The sequence below is a fragment of the Pan troglodytes genome, chromosome 1 (genome assembly GCF_028858775.2).
Source record: "Pan troglodytes isolate AG18354 chromosome 1, NHGRI_mPanTro3-v2.0_pri, whole genome shotgun sequence".
Taxonomy (NCBI): Eukaryota; Metazoa; Chordata; class Mammalia; order Primates; family Hominidae; genus Pan; species Pan troglodytes.
Genome location: NC_072398.2, coordinates 38248957 through 38268308, shown reverse-complemented (window position 1 = coordinate 38268308; position 19352 = coordinate 38248957). Strand labels below are relative to the sequence as shown.

The 19352-nt window shown below is 37.1% G+C and overlaps 1 protein-coding gene and 1 pseudogene across 2 annotated transcripts in view; both read right to left on the bottom strand.

The window, feature by feature from the left end:
* Positions 1 to 19352, bottom strand: part of KCNH1 (potassium voltage-gated channel subfamily H member 1) — a 463623-nt gene that overhangs the window by 181224 nt on the left and 263047 nt on the right. The gene's annotated exons all lie outside the window — the stretch shown is intronic.
* LOC134808197 (importin-7-like) overlaps positions 1 to 19352 on the bottom strand; it is a 41696-nt pseudogene that overhangs the window by 4723 nt on the left and 17621 nt on the right.

Sequence of the window (19352 nt, the reverse complement as noted above, 5' to 3'; positions counted from 1 at the left end):
ATAGAGTATATACTGAACAAGATCATAGAAGATCTTGAATATTTGTTTCTGGATGATGACAGACTGATCAGACTGGTCAGAAAGAAGCTGGATAAAATGATCCTTTAGAACTGGCAGAAAATGCTGCATTGCTGCTACCAATGGACTCCACTCTTCTAGTTTTTTATACTCATAAGTTTTCACAAGCTGATAAAGGCAAAGAATTCCTATCCAACAAGCACTGTTATCACACTGAAGATAAAAGCCAGTTTTGTCCACAATGGCAGTCCAGTAGCTTGGATAATCATGTTTGATGATGTGATGAATGCATGTAGTAAGCTGTACCCTGATGAGCTCAGGAGGATGGATAATAGCTTCTACAATATTTTCTCAAATACAATGGCAATCTTCTTCTGGAATAGTATAAGGGGATATATACTCTTGTGCTGTTTCTTGACCAGGCCAATACTGTGTTATATTTTTCAAATAGATAACACCTGCCTGTCTCACAGGTAAATCCAGCTGTTCTGACATAGTAATCTGGAGCAGCGTTGAGACAAAATTCAGAGATTTGTGTGCTTCATTGAGCTGGAGCTCCATGGCCTCTTGCAGGGCTGGGTCCATGGTGCCCCGCAGGGCCTCAATAATGGTGTTGGGGTCCATTGCAGCATGAACTAGATCAAACCCAGGGCTTGGGTGCTACTGGGCCAGGAATAGCGCTACTCACTGCACACATGGACCTGCCGCAGCGGCAACTGGCGCAAAAGGGCAATGGTGCAATCTTAACTCACTGTAACCTTGAACTCCTGGGCTCAAGTGATCCTCCCACCTCAACCTCCCAAGTAGCTGGGACTGCAGGCTCACGCTACCATGCCAAGCTGGTTTTGTGTTGTTGTAGAGATAGGGTCTCACTATGTTGCCCAGGCTGGTCTTGAACTCCTGGTCTTAAGCAATCATCCTGCATCAGCCTCCCAAAGTGCTGGATTTACAAGCCTGAGTCACCATGCCTGGCCAATATTTTCAACAGTTAGAGGCAGGATTGAAAAACAATTCCTTTTTGCTTTGCTCAAAATAAGTATTTATGAGCATCCACTTACGAGTTACTGTGCTAGATGCTGGACATACAAATAGAAATAAGACCCAGTTACTGCTGTTGTGGAAAGGGCAACATTAGAGAAATGTTCAGGAAATGGAGGAAAGGCCCTTATCTCAGCTTAAGGAAGCCTTAACTCACTATTGTTTGGCTGAATCTCAAAAATGTACAAACCAATAGGAGTGTCCCCTCTTCCCCACAGATTCCCTGAAGCCAGTGGGCTGTCTGGCAGGAAAACCAAATACTAACTGTGATTTGCCCATTCTAGAAGGTAAGAGAAGGGATTCAGGGCATGCGTGTCAAGTTAGGCTTTGAAGACTTGTGTTAGAAGGTTCAGGAAGAAAGCCGCATCACTTATCCCCTATGGAAAAAAAGGAATGGCCAAGAGAACTTCCTTGAATCCATGAAGAGCTTCCAAAAAGAGAAATTTTAAGTTTAGGGATGATAAGGAGCAGAAAGGCTTGGTCTGCTTTACCTGGTGAGCCTATCAATGCACCCACAAAGCACATGCTTGTTACCCAGCAGAGTGTTGGGCACTAGGGGGTGGAGGAGGATAGAATCTAAGATTACTTTTAGCTCTGAAAATCTCAAGACCATCTAAGTTAGGCTCTTCATTTTACAAAAGACAAAGTGCAGACCCAGAAAAGGCCTTATCCAAAATCACATTACTAGCTCTTGAGTACAAGATTACTAGCAGGCTGCAATCTGGGAAGATGGCTGAAGTGGACTCGACATCATATTAAACTCCAGCATCAGTACTTTGGGCAACATGTAGTCACCAGAGGTCTCTGAGCTGGTGACCAGCTTAGTCAAAACCACTTTCCCCCTTGATAATAGTAAATGCCATTTCCAGTTAAGTTACAGATGACAGATTTTATGGAATGTTTCCACGTTAATGTGCGAGATCTGAATGGTACCTCCATCACTGGCATTACATTTTGTTTCTCAACCCTCCTCATCACAGCTCTTATTAGGAAATCGGGGAAAGTCAGGTACTGAGGCCCACAGGAGCTGTGCCTTGCCGGTGTTCCCTCATGAAAGGCTGCAGCCAGAATTGTGTCCTTCCTTCTCAATGCAGGTCTCTATGCTAAACTTGTTCACCCTCTGTTCCAGAGCATTAGGTGCTCCATATGAAGTACTCTTGAACTCTGTCAACCCTGACCTCTCCCCTGTCATGTAGAAAGGCCTCAAGTGGTAGTTTTTGGAGCTCCTGATCAACCAAGCACATGCACCCTTCTCAGGAGAGGGCAATTAGAAAACTTGCTAACTAGAGGTGCCATGGCAGGTGCCAACTGGATCAGTGCAGGATGGAACAGCACATTCCAGACAGCCTCATGAGTTCATTGCTAAGGGTAGAGCTAATTTACAGGAAACATGCAGAGGGTTTGACTGGATCCCCTCTGATACCAGCTGAGCCCAGCTCTCACATGCCTATGGCATGGAGTGGATGGTGCTGGGGCAGGCTTCTCTCAGCCTGACAGCAGAGTAGCTGTCTCCACTATTGAGCCAGGTGTGTCCCCAGAATGCCATCTCTACGCCCTCAGCATGGTAGCAATGCCACGGCAGTGAGGATGTGGGGAATGGGGAGCAGCTTAGGAGAGACTAAGGCATTGCAGGACTGAGGTCCACTATGCAGCTCCAGGTCCCCCTACTATGCTCCTTCAATAACAGTGTTGGTAGTAAGAGATTATCACCAAGTTCCTCTCAACTCAGCAAAACAAGTGGGGAAGTGAGAAAAGAAAGGAGGAGGAAGATAGCTTCCTGTGCTGTGAGGACTAATTGCAAGCAAAACATGTGTCAGCTGCCACTGCACACAGTAAACACTCAACGGATGGTAACCTTAAGGGTTTGGGCTGCAGCTTTAGTGCCCAAATCCTACCTCTATGGAGGGAGTGAGACACTTGGACAACAACAATCAAGGCAGGTGGAGAAAATTCTGGCTTTGCTTGTCCCAAAACAAATCGCCTCACCCATAGCAGTGTAAGACAACTAGCATTTTACTATGTTCACAGATTCTGAGCACGAGAAATTTAGAAAAGGCCCAGCAGGATGGCTTGTCTCTCTTTTTTATACCTGGAGCCTCAGCTGAAAAGATTCAAAGACTGGGATGACTTAGTTGGAATCATCTATGAGCCAGTTCATTCACATAACTGGTGGTTGACCCATGCTGTCAGCTAGAACCTGAAGCTGTAAGCTGGAACACCTATACATGGCCCTTCCATGTGGCTCTTTGAATTTCTTTATAGAATGGTAGCTGGGTTCTAAGAGCAGGTGTCCCAAACAAATCACACAGAATCTGTATGACCTTTGATGACTTAGCCTATCACTATAATGTGACTTCTGCCATAGCCACAAGGCTTTCCAGGTTCAAGGGTAGAGAACAAGTATCAAAGGCAAATTTTTAGAAGAACATGTGGAATGGAAGGTAATGTTAAAGCTATCTCTGGAATATACAATCTGCTTCATTTGTCAAGCTAAACATATGCCCCCATAGTCTCCCAATGCAGAGATATTATGTACAATGTCTGGAACAAATATTTTCATATGACAGCTCATTAATTCAGTCCTTACAATAATACTGCAAGGTAGTTTATTATTACTCCACGTTTTACCTGAAACTGAGCTCAAAAAGTTTAGATAACTTGACCAAGGTCATATAGTTTTTAAGCACCAAAGCAGTATCAAATCCAGATCTAAATCTGTTAACTACTTGTTAAAACTCAAAGCTCATAGTCTTTAGAGAACATTTTGGGTCAAACTAAATGATCTTGGTTCTAGGGCAGTAGGAATAAGGTAGCAAAGAAAAAAAAAAGGCAGCTGTTCATTTGATGCCTAAATGTTCACAGTGTACACACAATGCTGAAGCTACGCTTTGTAACTCTTAAGTGTTATTTCTTTTGCTAATAAATGCATTTTATGTAAGGAAAGACTTTGAAAAACAGTATCTCCAGATAGAATGGAAGCTGGGCCACCTTGCTAGGCTCTCCTACACCCCAATCGCATTTTCCAAAGTAGGGAGAAAGGTACAGTTCAGAACCTCTGTTTTTCAAACTGGAATAAGGCCTCTCTCTTACTTTTCCCCCAACTCTTTAAGACAGACAGTTTTTATTTTGAAACTTGGCCTAGATTGTGGGGCAAAGCACAACCAAATGAAATGGGTGAATTCCCATTTTGATCCTTATTGTCATTCTCCATCTCAGGTAGCTGATGGATCCAGGCTAAATGTGGGTCAAAAAGTATGTTATAGATCAGCTTTAGTTGAAAAAAATGTGTATATACCAATACAACTCAATGGGGGAATAAAAACTTTTTCAACAAATAGTGTTAAGACAACTGGATATCTGCATGCAAGTGAATGAAGTTGGACCCCTACCTCACACCATACACAAAATTTAACTCAAAATGGATCATAGTCTTAATTGTAAGAACTAATGCTCTAAAACTCTTAGATGAAAATATAGGGGCAAATCTTTATGACCCTGAGTTAGGCAAAGCCTTTTTAATTGTGACACCAAAAGTACAGTCTACAGAAGAAAACTAGATAAATTGGACTATATGAAAACCTAAACTTTTGTACTGCAAAAGATACCATCAAGCTAGTAAAAAATGCAACCCACAGACTCGCAGAAAATATTTGCAAATAAAATACCTTATAAGAGATTTGTATCCAGAATATATTACAAAAACTCATAACTCAATAGTGAAAAAATAACCCAATTAAAAATAGGCAAAGAATCCAAATAGACATTTCTCCAAAGAAGATATAGAAATGGCCAATAAGCACATGAAAAGATGTTCAACATCCCTAGTCATACGGGAAATGCAAATCAAAATCACAATGAGACATCACTTTACACCCATTAAAATGGCCATAATCAAAACGACAAGTGTTGGTGATGATGTAGAGACATTAGAACACTGAAATTGTTGGAAGAATGTAAAGTGGTGCAGATGCTTTGGAAAACAGTTTAGCAGTTCCTCAAGATGTTAAATGTGGAGTTACCAGATGACTCAGCAATTCCACTCCTAAGTCTATACCCAAAAAAGGCAGAAACAAATGTCCATATGAAAACTTGTACATGAATGCTCATAATGTTCATAGGAGCATTGTTCATAATGGCCAAAAACGTGAAAACAGCCCATATACCCATCAACTGATGAGCAGATGAATTAGATGTGGTATAGCCATACAATAAATTATTATTCAGTAATAAAAAGGAATGAAATACTGATAAATGCTACAAAATATTAGAACCTTGAAAATGTTATTCCAAGTGAAATAAGCCAGTCACAAAAGACCACATATTGTACAATTCAATTTATATGAAGTGTCCAGAACAGGTAAATCTACATTTAGAGAAAGTAGATTAGTGGCTGCCTAGGGCTAGGAAATGTGAGGAGAAATGGAAAGTGACTGAAAATGGGTATGGGGTTTCTTTTGGGAGTTATGAAAATGTTCTGAAATTGATAGTGGTGATGGTTGCACAACTCAATAATATACTTAAAACTATTGAATTGTACATTTTAATTATGCAAATTGTATGGTAGGTGAGTTTTATTTCAATATTTATATCCACACACACCTACACATAGAATTATATGTATATGTTTACACACACACACACACACATATATATATATGTCCAAAGCAAATTCATATTAAAGTGGGGGCAATGTCAAGTATAGAAAACCACCCACAGATACTCCTCTGGTTTAGCCTAACATGTGGCTGTGTGACCAAAGGCACTGTGAAAAGCAATTAGATGGTGCTTTCTGAAAAAAAAATTTATTGAGGTATAATTTACATGTGACAAAGTACTCCCATTTCAGTTCATAGTTTGATGTGTTTTCACAAATGTGACCACCATATAACCAACACATTCAAGATACAGAATATTTTTATTACCCCAAAAAAGTCCCTTGTGCCCCTCTGTCTCAAAATGCCCAACCCTAGGCAACAATTGATCTACTTTATGTCATTTTAAGTAAGTTTTGCCCTTTTCTATAATTCCAGATAAATTAAATCCTACAGCATGTACTATTTGGGACCTGGACTTTTTTATAACTCAGGATAATATATTTGAGATTCAACCATGGGTCATGCATATCTCTAATACATTGCTTTTTTATTGCTGAGAGTATTCCCTTATATAAATAGACTAAAGTTTGTTTTGCACTCATCTGCTTAAGGACATTTGATATTTTTCCCTCATTTTAGTTATTATGAACACTGATATACAAGTTTTTGTGTGAACATATGTTTTCACTGCTCTTTGGTAAATGAACAGAAGTGGAAACACCAGGTCTTATAAGTGTATGCCTAACTTTATAAGAAACTGCCAACCTGATTTCCAAAATGTTAATACTATTCTACATACCCACAAGCAATATATGTAAGTCTTTTTAATTGTATTCATATAGTGGGTATCTCATGTAGTTTTCAATTGCCTTTCCTTGATGACTAATTAAATGGAGCATCTTTTCATGTGCCTTTGGCCATTCATGTGTGTGTGTAAAGTGTCTGTCCAAATCTTTTGCCTATTTAAAAAATTTAATTTAATTGAGTTGTATAAGTTTTTTTTAATACATTCTGGATTCAAACCTTTATCAGTTTAGTCTGTGGCTAAAAATTTCATTTTCTTAATGGTGTCTTTCTTAATAGTGCCTTTGATAAAGTCTAATGTATAATTTTTTTCTTTTATGTTTCGAATGTTTTGTGTCCTAAGAAATCTTTGCATATGCCAATGTTGAAAAACTTCTAGTTTTACAGTTTTAATTTTTATGTTTCAGTATACTACCTATTTCAAGTTAATTTTTGAGTCTACAGTAAAGGGTTGAAGTTCATTTTTTGTATATGAATATCCAATTTTGTAGAACCATTTGTTGAAAGCCTATTTCCCCACTAAAATATCTTCTTAACAACATTTAATCACAAGATTCTTCATTTCCCTTTTATAGTCACACCCACTTCCTTCCAACTTTCCTTTAATCCTCTTCTCATTAACTCCTACCAACCACTAATCTGTTTTCCCTTTCTATAATTTGGTCATTTCAAGAATATTGACTATATGGAATCATAAAGTATATAACCTTTTGGGATTTGCTATTTATTCTTTGCATTTATCCATGTATGATGTTTTTCCTTCATTTGTATAGATCTAAATTTCATTGATAGTATTTGCCTTGCATCTGAAGAACTTGCATTTTAAGTCAGCTGGTGAATAATTCTGTCAGCTTTTGTTTGCCTGAAAAAGTTTTTATTTCATATTTATTTTTGAATGGTATTTTTATTGGATATAGAATTCTAGGTTGACAGTTTGCTGTTTTTGTTACAGCTCTTTAAAGACATCATTTCATTTTCTTCTGATTTAAAAGTTTCTGACAAGACATATGTGAGTATTGTTATCTTTGTTCCTCTGTATGTAATTTTTTTGTCAGCTCTTAAAATTTTCTCTTTATCAATTTTGTTCAGTAATTTGATCATGAACTCCTTTGGTGTGATTTTATTTTGTGTTTATCCTTCTTGGAGTTGTTGACCTGCTTGGATCTATGAGTTTATAATTTTCATAAAATATGAAAAGTTTTTAGCCACTACTTGTGATATTTTTTCTGCCCTTCATCCTTTCTGGGACTCCAGTGATATGCATATTTACAATAGCTGCTTAAAAGGCCTTGTTTGTTAATTCTATTTTCTCTGTCATTTTAGGTCTATTTCTGTTAACTGATTTTTCTCCTAGTTATAAGTCGTGTGTGTGTGTGTGTGTGTGTGTGTGTGCTTTTAGGCATGCCTGGTAATTTTGGATTGGATGCTGGACATTGTGCCTTCATATTGTTGAATGCTGGATATTGTCCTCTTTAATGGATGTTGAACTGTGTTCTTACTGGCAGTTAACTTAATTACATATCAGCTTGATCCTTTTTTAGGCTTTATTAAAACTTTATTAAGTAGACTTTACTCTAGGGCTTATTTAGTCCTATAACTAAGCTGTGACTTATTTTGGAATGCCCTCAATATTAAGCAAGGACCCTAAATTTACCCTGGCTGGTCATAACTCAAACTTCTACCAGCCCTGTATTGCCTCTGGAAATATTCAACTTACAGATACCTGGTAGTTCTTTGCCTGGCTTGTGCAATTTCAGCCTACATATAGCAGTGAGCTGTAGTTACAAGAGGAACACTATAAAGATCCTCAGCATTTTCTCTACTGAGCACATTCCAGCCACTCAGCCTCTTCAAATTCAAATTTTTGTCTTCTCAACTCTGTGATATCATGCTCTTCTTGAGTGTGTATTGTGGTCCAGAAAGTATCTCCAGGCAGAAAGTTGGTATTATCATAGGTCTTATCTCATTTGTTTCCTTTCTCTGAGGAGTCACAGAACTGTACTAATTACCAAAAGGAGTTTTTTTCATAGATTTTTGTCTGGTTTTCTAGTTGTTTACAGTAAGAGAATAAGTCCAACTCCATTCACTCTCTTGTGTCTGGAAGTAGAAATCACTGATATTATCTATGTTAATACAGTGAAAAAAAATCCAGTGTTGTCCCTCTTTCCATCCTCACCCCCACACCTCCACCGCTAATACTGTCTCAGTGATGTGCAATATCCAAGGCTTGATTTAGGTCTAACGAATATCTCTCAACACAGAACACTTTGGGTTTCCCAGCACAAGAATTGAAAAAAGCACATGGTACTCTCCCAGCTGAGATTCTTAGCCTCTTTTTTCCCCTACTGTGAGCAGTGTCACCCAGGTGCCCTCACTCATCTATTTTAAATACACTCACCATCTCTGCTAACAGCTTCAGCCTCTGTTAATCAGGTAGCTTTTCATTAATGTTCTTATCCTTGTCCCAGCATCTTATTTGTCATGCTTTATTAGTAGACATGATAAGTCATAAATCTTAGTTCCTCTTAGCTTCTTAGTATCTGTTGTCAAGTTGAAGATCCCAGACAGAGGGAGATGAGAACTGGTTCATTACAGAGTGACTCTTTCTAATATCTCCTTGGTTCTTTATGATACTAATACATTCTTCCCACTGTAGTTGCCTTTTTCTCTATTTAGCTCTAATACAATTCATAGAAATGAGATCATTCGGCTTAAGGGTACATTATCTTCACTTCAACCCACCCTTCTTTAAGATGAACAATGCTGCCTTTAGATTCTGATACTGGCTCTGCCACTTATTAGCTGGATAGCCCCAGACAATTTACTGACTCTGAGTTTGTTTCCATACTTATGGAATAGGGAAAATATATTCTGCATATCTCATGGAGTGGCAACAAAAGCCAAAATTGACAAATGGGATCTAATTAAACTAAAGAGCTTCTGCACAGCAAAAGAAACTACCATCAGAGTGAACAGGCAACCTACAGAATGGGAGAAAATTTTCACAACCTACTCATCTGACAAAGGGCTAATATCCAGAATCTACAATGAACTCACACAAATTTACAAGAAAAAAACAAACAACCCCATCAAAAAGTGGGCGAAGGACATGAACAGACACTTCTCAAAAGAAGACATTTATGCAGACAAAAAACACATGAAAAAATGCTCATCATCACTGGCTGTCAGAGAAATGCAAATTAAAACCACAATGAGATACCATCTCACACCAGTTAGAATGGCAATCATTAAAAAGTCAGGAAACAACAGATGCTGGACAGGATGTGGAGAAATAGGAACACTTTTACACTGTTGGTGGGACTGTAAACTAGTTCAACCATTGTGGAAATCAGTGCGGCGATTCCTCAGGGATCTGGAACTAGAAATACCATTTGACTCAGTCATCCCATTACTGGGTATATACCCAAAGGATTATAAATCATGCTGCTATAAAGACACATGCACACGTATGTTTATTGCAGCATTATTCACAATAGCAAAGACTTGGAACCAACCCAAATGTCCAACAATGATAGACTGGATTAAGAAAATGTGGCACATATACACCATGGAATACTATGCAGCCATAAAAAATGATGAGTTCATGTCCTTTGTAGGGACATGGATGAAATTGGAAATCATCATTCTCAGTAAACTATCGCAAGAACAAAAAACCAAACATCACATATTCTCACTCATAGGTGGGAATTGAACAATGAGAACACATGGACACAGGAAGGGGAACATCACACTCTGGGGACTGTTGTGGGGTGGGGGGAGGGGGGAGGGATAGCATTGGGAGATATACCTAATGCTAGAGGACGAGTTAGTGGGTACAGCACACCAGCATGTCACATGTATACATATGTAACTAACCTGCGCGTTGTGAAGATGTACCCCAAAACTTAAAGTATAATAATAATAAATAAAAAAAACAAAATATATACATAATATGATCTCAGCTATGGAAAAGAAAAACATTCAGTGGAAAAAAGCTTAAAGGGAAGAGCATCAAAAAAAAAAAGATCAAGCAAGATAATCGATGTTAAGTACTTTATATAGTGCCTGTACCATGGTAAATGCTTAATAAATGTTAGCTATGATGACAATGATGATGATTAAAATGGTCTTTCCATACACTCTGCATACCATCCCTCTGACTGACCTGATGATTATAATTATTCCCTAACTACTAGCAAAGAAGCTTCAATCTCCCTTCACTTCTGCTTTTAAACAGTCTTCTCCTATTTTACAAAAAAGAGTGTGTTCTTTTCTTCCCTTTTCCAGCTCTTCATAAACACAGTGTATTAGTCCATTCCTTCATTGCTATAAAGAAATACCTGAGACTGGGTAATTTATAAAGAAAAGAGGTTTAATTGTCTCATGGTTCTGCAGGCTGTACAGAAAGCACGATGCTGACATCTGCTCAGCTTCTGGGGAGTCCTCAGGAAACTTACAATCATGGCAAAAGGTAAAGGGGGAGCAAGGTGTCTTACATGGCAGAGTAGGAGCAAGAGAGGGAGTGGGGAGGTGCTACACACTTATAAACGACCAGATCTCATGATAACTCACTCACTCACTATCATGAGAACAGCACTGAGCAGATGATGCTACGCCATTCATAAGAACTCTGCCCCCATGGTCCAATCACCTCCCACCAGGTCCCACCACCAATAGTGGGGATTATCATTAAACATGGGATTTGGGTGGGGACACAGATCCAAACCATATCACATGGTTTTTCATTTCTGACTCTTCTACCCAATTTATTCTTAATTCCTTTCAATCAAGCTTTTATCCTCAATACTTTAATTTTCTGTAAAAGTTACCAATCACCTCTGAGCCACATGAAATATTATTTTCAAAGTCCTACTATTCCTTTCAAGTCCTACTGGGCTTTCTGTAGCTTTTGACAGAATTGTACATTTTCTCATTTTTCGCTACCATGACCACTGAACTATCATTTTTCATTTTCTACTGGTGGTAGATTAAATTACAGGTATTACTTCTTGCTTCCCCTAAGCAACATTATTCATTCCCTTGCAATGGTCTTGTATGTAACAGAATCCCCTGCTTCTTGTCTTTCGACTTGACCATATGACTTTGAAAAATGAGATATTGGAAGGTGTATCATGAACAAAGATTTGAAATGTGCTTGAATAGTTGGAGTTTCCCTCTTTTAAAAAATTTTTATATTTTTAAATCTTTATTTATTTATTTTTTAGAGACATCTCACTCTGTTGTACAGGCTGGCGTTCAGTAGGGCGATTATAGCTTACTGCAGCATTCAACTCCTGGGCTCAAGTGATTCTCTCTCCTCAGCCTACCATGTAGCTGGGACTACAGGTGCATGCCACTGTGCCCAGCTTATTTTTTTTTTACTTTTTGTAGAGATGGAGAGGGTCTCACTGTGTTTGCCAGGCTGGTCTTGAACTCCTGACCTCAGCCATCCTCCTAATTCAGCCATCCTCCTAACTCAGCCCCCCAAAGTTCTGGGATTACAGGCATGAGCCACCAGGCCCAGCCCTAGGGTTCCCATCTTATGCCCCTGATTCAAAGACATAAAAAGAAAAGAAAATACAAAAATAATAGTGAATCAAGAGAAATTACTCCAGATACAGTCAATAGTAAATAATCATAGGGAGATTGATGAAAATAAAAGACTTAAAGAATTTCAAAAAGTCAAACAGACCAATAATTACAATAGACAATGAGATAGTAGTGAAAAAATAGATAAATATAATTCAGTTAAGTGGAATTGAGAGGCTCTAATTCAGTTCTTAAAGCTTCTACATGATTCTAATATGCAGTCAAGTTTGAGTCACTGGTCTAACTTAGTTTTGATAGTTTTAGTCCAAGGCTGGGGATTAATTTAGCCCTGAGCACGTGACATAATTCTGGCCAATGAAGCACAAAGAAAAGTCTACTGAGGTTGGAGAATAGAAGCTTCTTGGAAAAGTTTCTTCACTTTTAAAAGGAGTCAAAGAAAAAAAAAGTCTTCTACATCTGCTGGGCACTGTAGCAGCTGCATGTAGCCCTGGAAGTCTGGCAAAGGGCAATGCCCATGTGGAGGTGAAGGACAGGAAAGACAGAAAAAAACTGATGCTGTCTTTGAGTCACTAAATTAAACAGTGCTGAAGAAGCTGTACATTAAGACATCTCACAATGTAAGAGAATAAATTTTCCTGCTGTTTAAGACAATTGAAGTTAGATATTTCTATTACTTATAGCTGAAAGCATCCTGATACTATGACTAAGCAGGACTTACCCTAGAAATATAAGAAGTGGCCAATATTAGAAAATCTGGCAAACATGCCATACTTTCTTCTGTATATACTCCAGAATAACTCTCTCAAAGGTCTCATGGAAACATGAACAGGGATATTCATCACAGCACTATTCACAAATAGTGAATACCAAGGCAAGAGAGGAAACCTAAGTCCACCACAGGGAATTCGATAAGTAAAATGTAGTAGTTTTGCATAGCACTGAATGCTGTGCAGAACCATGTCAGGCACAATACAATAGATTTTTATATTTTTTCATCAATATATACACACATATATTCATATACATATAGCAGCATACATACATATATATATCAGCATAGCTATAATGCCAAAGATCATAGTGTTTAATGAAAAAAAGGAAATATATTAATAGCACAATACCTTTTAAGTAAATTAAACTCATATACCCCTAACATATACACATAACCCAGTGCATATATCTCAGGGTTACGTATATCTCCAAATACACAGACTGAAGGCAGAATGGTGGATTAAAGGGGTAAGAACAATAACAAAGAAACAAACCAAGGTTGATAGTGTTCCACACACTCAGGAGTATGATTAATTCAATTTCCTACACTTGAAGGGAAGGAAGGAAGGAGGAAATGAAAAAGGAAGGCAAAGGAAGAGAAATGGATACCTATCAATGTAATTCACCACATTAAGAATTGAAATGAAACATATGATTCTTCTCAAGAAATACAGAAGCATTTGATAAAACTTTCATGAATTATTCTTAATAAACCAAGATTTAAAAAGCAATGCTTTAATCCGGAAAGAATATCTATCAGAAACCTAGAGTCAAAATTACCTTTAATAGTAAAATTTCAAAAGCTTTCCCATTAAAGTCAGGAACAAGCAAGAAAGCCTATATGACCACTGCTGTTGAATATTCCACTGAAGGTCCAAAAAATACAGTAGGAATGAAGAGTCATAATGATTAGAAAATGAGTTAAAATTCTAAGTGTAGGTTATATATTTGTCTATATAGGAAATGCAACTGAATCATGAGTAAAACTTATTAGAACTATTAGGAGGGTTTAGGAAACTTGCTGGTTATAAATCTATGCACAAAAATCAATAGCAATATTTTGGCTGGGCGCAGTGGCTCATGCCTGTAATCCCAGCACTTTGGGAGGCCAAGGTGGGCGGATCACTTGAGATCAGGAGTTTGAGACCAGCCTGACCAACATGGTGAACCCCATCTCTACTAAAAACACAAAAAATTAGCTGGGTGTGGTGGCGGGTGCCTGTAATCCCAGCTACTCGGGAAGCTGAGGTGGGAGGATCGCTTGAATCCAGGAGGTGGAGGTTGCAGTGAGCTGAGATCACACTACTGCACTCCAGCCTGGGCTACAGAGCAAGACACTTTCTCAAAAAAAAAAAAAAAAAATCAATAGCATTACTCTGAGAAGCAATAATCAATTAGAACATCTAATAAGAAAAAACAGACCATTCATGATAGCAACGAACAATGTAAAACATCTAGGAATAAACAAAAATGTGCAGAGCATTTATGGAGAAAGTTATCAGGACTACATCACAGGAAATGTTTAAAAATTCCTGAATAAATGGAGAAATAAATCATTAACTATAAAACCCAATATTATTAAAATATTAATTCTTCCGAAATTGTGTTAAAAATTTGGGAAGGTTGCAAGCAAACCTCCAAGAGTTTTCAGAGCACTTAAACTTATTTGAAAATTCCAGCATAAGGACAGTAATATATGAATAATTAAGACAATTTTTAAAAGAACAGCAAAGAGAACTGACCCACCAGTTAAAATATATTAAATGTCTATATTAATTAAAACAGTAGATGTGGATTCAGTGATATACAAAGATTGGTAGATCAAAGAACCCTGGAAACATCTCTGTTTGGCATCTCAAATTTTACAATACCAAACTTGAATCCTTCCATCTACCTTCCTCCCATCCTACATCTACTTGTCTCTCTGCTTTCTCCATTTCAGTTGACAGCCACTCATTGGAATTTGCTTGTTTAACAGTAGGGAAATTTCTTCTTCCCATTTCCCTAGGATTCAATTCCTCACTCTGCCATAATGGGACGGGTTATGACATATTCCCTGAAATTATACTAGAGCCAGGGCTAACTAGGTCTATGGGAAAAATTGAAATATTTTAAATGCTTTTCTCCCTACATCTACAGAGGTCCCCTGAGGTTCTTCTATCTCTGTGGGGTCTCTGCTTTTATAAGCTTCTCTTGAGAGGCATTGAAAATGGGACAGCATTTAACATAAACAAGCTGAAGAGGAAACCAGTGCAATCCCTGTTCCTTCAAGGAGCCATAAAGCGATGAGTAGCACAAAGCGCTCAGCTCTGTATGGGGCAGTGAAGGACATCTAGTTTTCTCATGGAAACGCTTAGCACCCTTAGCGTCACTAAGTGCCAATATACCCCTCTAAGTGCATGGTCAAATGCAGGCATAATTTGTTCTGCCTCCAGAGGATTACAGTAAAAATTAACTCAAAATGGATTAAGTATACCAGATTGCCTTCTCCACCCTGCCTACCCAAGCATTTAACCTTACCGCTCAGCCTCAGAGATAACGAGCTCACAGGTACTTCTCTCTTGAGGGAGATCTAAGTCAATTTAGGATGACTTTAATCCTCTGAATTTAAAAAAAAAGTCACCACAAAGCCTGAATCTCATAGTTCACCAATCAGGACAAACAATTTGTTTGCAAAAAATGCTACTTGCTTTTGCAGGTGGAAAACTACTTTCTAGAAATTTACTAATTATAGCTGTAGTTGATGTGGTCATTCATATGAGCAAGAAGAGAGAGAGAGGAATAGAGCAGGGACGTAAGTGGAAGGTGGAAGACTGGGCTGCAGGAGTCTGAAGCAGGACACTGACTGCAGTCTCACAGAAAGTCTCATAGGTGTATAAAACAGCAAGGAAAGTGGCTCTGAGTCTCAGCTGCCCTGAGGGAGGATGGATGATGCTGAAATCTCAGGAACTGGGCAGGTCATCAAAGCAGGTAGGGCAAAGAATTCATTTCCTTCACATTGAAGTCACACGATGCTCCATTTTCTACATTTGCATCAGGACCCATCTGCTTCATGAGCAACATTACTGACAATGATGGGACCCTCATCACTATCCAAAAGCTCCTCTCAAAATCTGCTCCCATTTTCACTGCACTATTCCATACAATTTATTCAATCCATTTATTTTGCAAATAACTGAACATGTCCTATATACATATTATGGTACAACCTTCTGAAGAAAATATAAAGATATCTATAGCCTGTGTACTCAGAGCTCCCCTAACACTGGAAATAAAAATTATTTAATTTTTTGTTTTCTACACTAGGTCATTAGCTCCAAATGGCAGGGACCTTGCCTATCTTGCTCATCATTGCATTTCCAGCATGATACCACCTGATACATAGGTGATAATGAATAAATGAATGATCTCTTTCCTTCTGTCATTAACAGTGTAAGTCAAACATAGATGCAAGAAATTGATTAAATGCATAAATAACAAAGTCACCTAACTCTCTTCCTGAATTATAAATCTGGTATATGAATTCAATATTATACTCATTTATGTGGGTTGGCCATATTTGAACTTATAAGTCTCCAGCTAAAAGAAATCATTTAGATATTGTTTTTTAAAAGGTGCCAAATTGCATAATGAAGGGATCAATTCTCCAAGAAGACATAATAATCCTTAATAAGTATGCACCCAAAAACTGATAGGACTGCAAGGAGAAAAAGATGAATCTACTATTACTGTTAGTGATTTCAATACCCTTCTACAATAAATAGACAGACCCAGGAGGCAGAGAATCAGTAACGATACCATTGAACTCAAAAGCATCATTAGTCAACTAGATAAAATGGACATGTAGAGACTAATTTGCCCAAGAACAGCAGAATACACATTCTTCTCAAGCTCACATGGAACATTCACCAAGATAGAACACATTCTGGGCCACAAAAAACATCTTAACAAGTTTAAAAGAATACAAATGATGTAATGTCTGCTCTCAGATCACACAATAGAATTAAACTAGAAATCAACAGAAACATAGCTGGAAAATCTTGAAATACTTGGAGAATAAACATAACTCTAACACACGACTCAAAGAAGGAATCTCCAGAGAATTTCAAAAATACTTCAAACTAAATTTTAAAAAAACACATCAAAATTTGTGGGATGCAGCAAATACAGTGCATAGAGGAAAATTTATAGCATTGAGTACCTATATTAGAAAAGAAGAAAGATCTAAAATCAATCACCTAAGCTTCCACCTTAGGAAAGTAGAAAAAGAAGAGCAAATTAAATGCAAAGTAAGCAGAAAAGAAAAAAAATTATAAAAAGTAGAGCAGAAATCAATAAAATTTAAAAATCAATAGAGAAAATCAACAAAGCCAAAAGCTGTTTTTTTGAAAATATCAATAAAATACATAAGCTTCTATCCAGGCTAATTCTAAAAAGGAGAGAGAGGACATAAATTACTAATATCAGAAATGAAGGTGAGTACATCACTACAGACCTCATGAACATTAAAAGGATAATAAAGGAATACTTTGAACAACTCTGTGCTCATAAATTTGATAATCTAGATGAAAATGACCAGTTCCTTGAAAGAAACAATATGCAAAGAAGAAATAAACAATCTGAAGTGGTCTGTATGTATTCAAAAATTGGATCAATAATTAATAACTTCCTAAAACAGAAAGCACCAGACACAGATAGATCCACCAGTGAACTCTATCAAACATTTAAGAAATAAAATATAACAATTATCTATGATCGCTTTCAAAATATAGAAACAGAATACTTCCTAACTCATTCTAGGAGGCCAGGATTACACTAATGCCAAAACCTAACAAAGACATTACAGAAAAGTACACTTCTATATCTCTCATGAATAGAGACGCAAAAATTCTCAACATATTAGCAAATTAAATCCAACAATGAATAAAAATAATTATACAGCAAAAACAAGTGGAATTCCAGATATGCAAAGCCAGTTCAACATTCAAAAATTAATTAATTAATGCAATCTGTTGCATCAACAAGCTAAAAATGAAAAATCACATGATTATATCAATAGATGCAGAAAAAAGCATATGACAAAATCCAATACTTATTTCTGATAAAAACTCTCAGTAAACTAGGAATACAGGGGAACCTCCTCAACTTGATAAAGAATATCTACAAAAAACCTAAAGCTAACAACATAGTTAATGGTGAGAAACTCAAAAATTTCCCACTAACATTAGGAACAAGGTAAGTATGTCTCTTCTCGCTACTGTTTTCCAACATACTGAAGGTCCTAGCTAATGCAATAAGATAAGGAAATACAAGGTATAAAGATTGGGAAGAAAGAAATAAATTTTTTTGCAGATTACATAATTGTATATGCAGAAAATCTGAAAGAACTGACAAAAAAATCTTTTGGAATTAATAGATTATTATTGCAGAGTTGTAAGATATAAGGTTAATACATAAAAATTACTTTTCAATATGTCAGCAATGAACAGGTGGAATTTGAAATCAGAAGCGCAGTATCACTTACATTAGCATCCCTAAAAATGAAATACTTAGTTATAACTCAAACGAATGTGTTTAAGATCTATGTGAAGAAAACTACAAAACTCTTATGAAGGAAATCAAAGAAGAAAATAAATAGAGAGGCAGTCCATGTTCATGGTTAGGAAGGCTCAATATTGTCAAGATGTCAGTTCCTCACAAATTGATCTGTAGATTTAATACAATTCCAATAAAAATTCCAAGTGAGTTATTCTGTGGACATCAACAAGCTGATTCTAAAGTTTATATGGAGAGGCAAAGGACCCAGAATAGCCAATATAACATTGAAGGAGAAGAACAAAACTAGAGGAGTGACACCATCCAGCTTCAAGACTTACTATTAAAAGCTACAGTAATCAACAATACAGTGTTGGTAAAAGAATAAACAAATAAATCCATGCAACAGAATAGAAAGCCCAGAAATAGACATACAAATATAGTTAATTGATCTTTAATAAAGGAGTAAAAGCAACAATGGAGAAAAGATAGTCTTTTCAACAAATGTTGCTCTGACGACTGGATATCCACATGCAAAAACATGAATCTAGACACAGACCATACACCTCTGACAAAAATTAACTCAAAATAGATTAAAGACTTACACATAAAATACAACCATACAACTTTCAGAAGAAAACAGGAGAAAATCTAGATCATCTTGGGTTTGGTGATGACTGTTTAGTTGCCGCACCAAAGGCACAAGAAAAGAAATAACGGATAAGGTGGACCTCAGTAAAATTAAAATTTTCTCCTCTGTCAAAGACACTGTCAAGAGAATGAGAAGGTAAGCCACAAAATGGGGGAAAAATTCCAAAAGACATGTTAGATAAAAGACTGTTTCCCGCAATAAATAAAGAACTCTAAAACTCAAAAATAAAAACAAAATCTGATTTTAAAATGGGCCATACTTAATAGAGACCTTATGAAGGACAATAAACAGATGGTAAGTAAGCATATAAAAAGATATTCCACATCATATACCATCAGGGAAATTCAAATTAAAACAGTAATATGTTTTTTTTTTTTTTTCTGGAAACA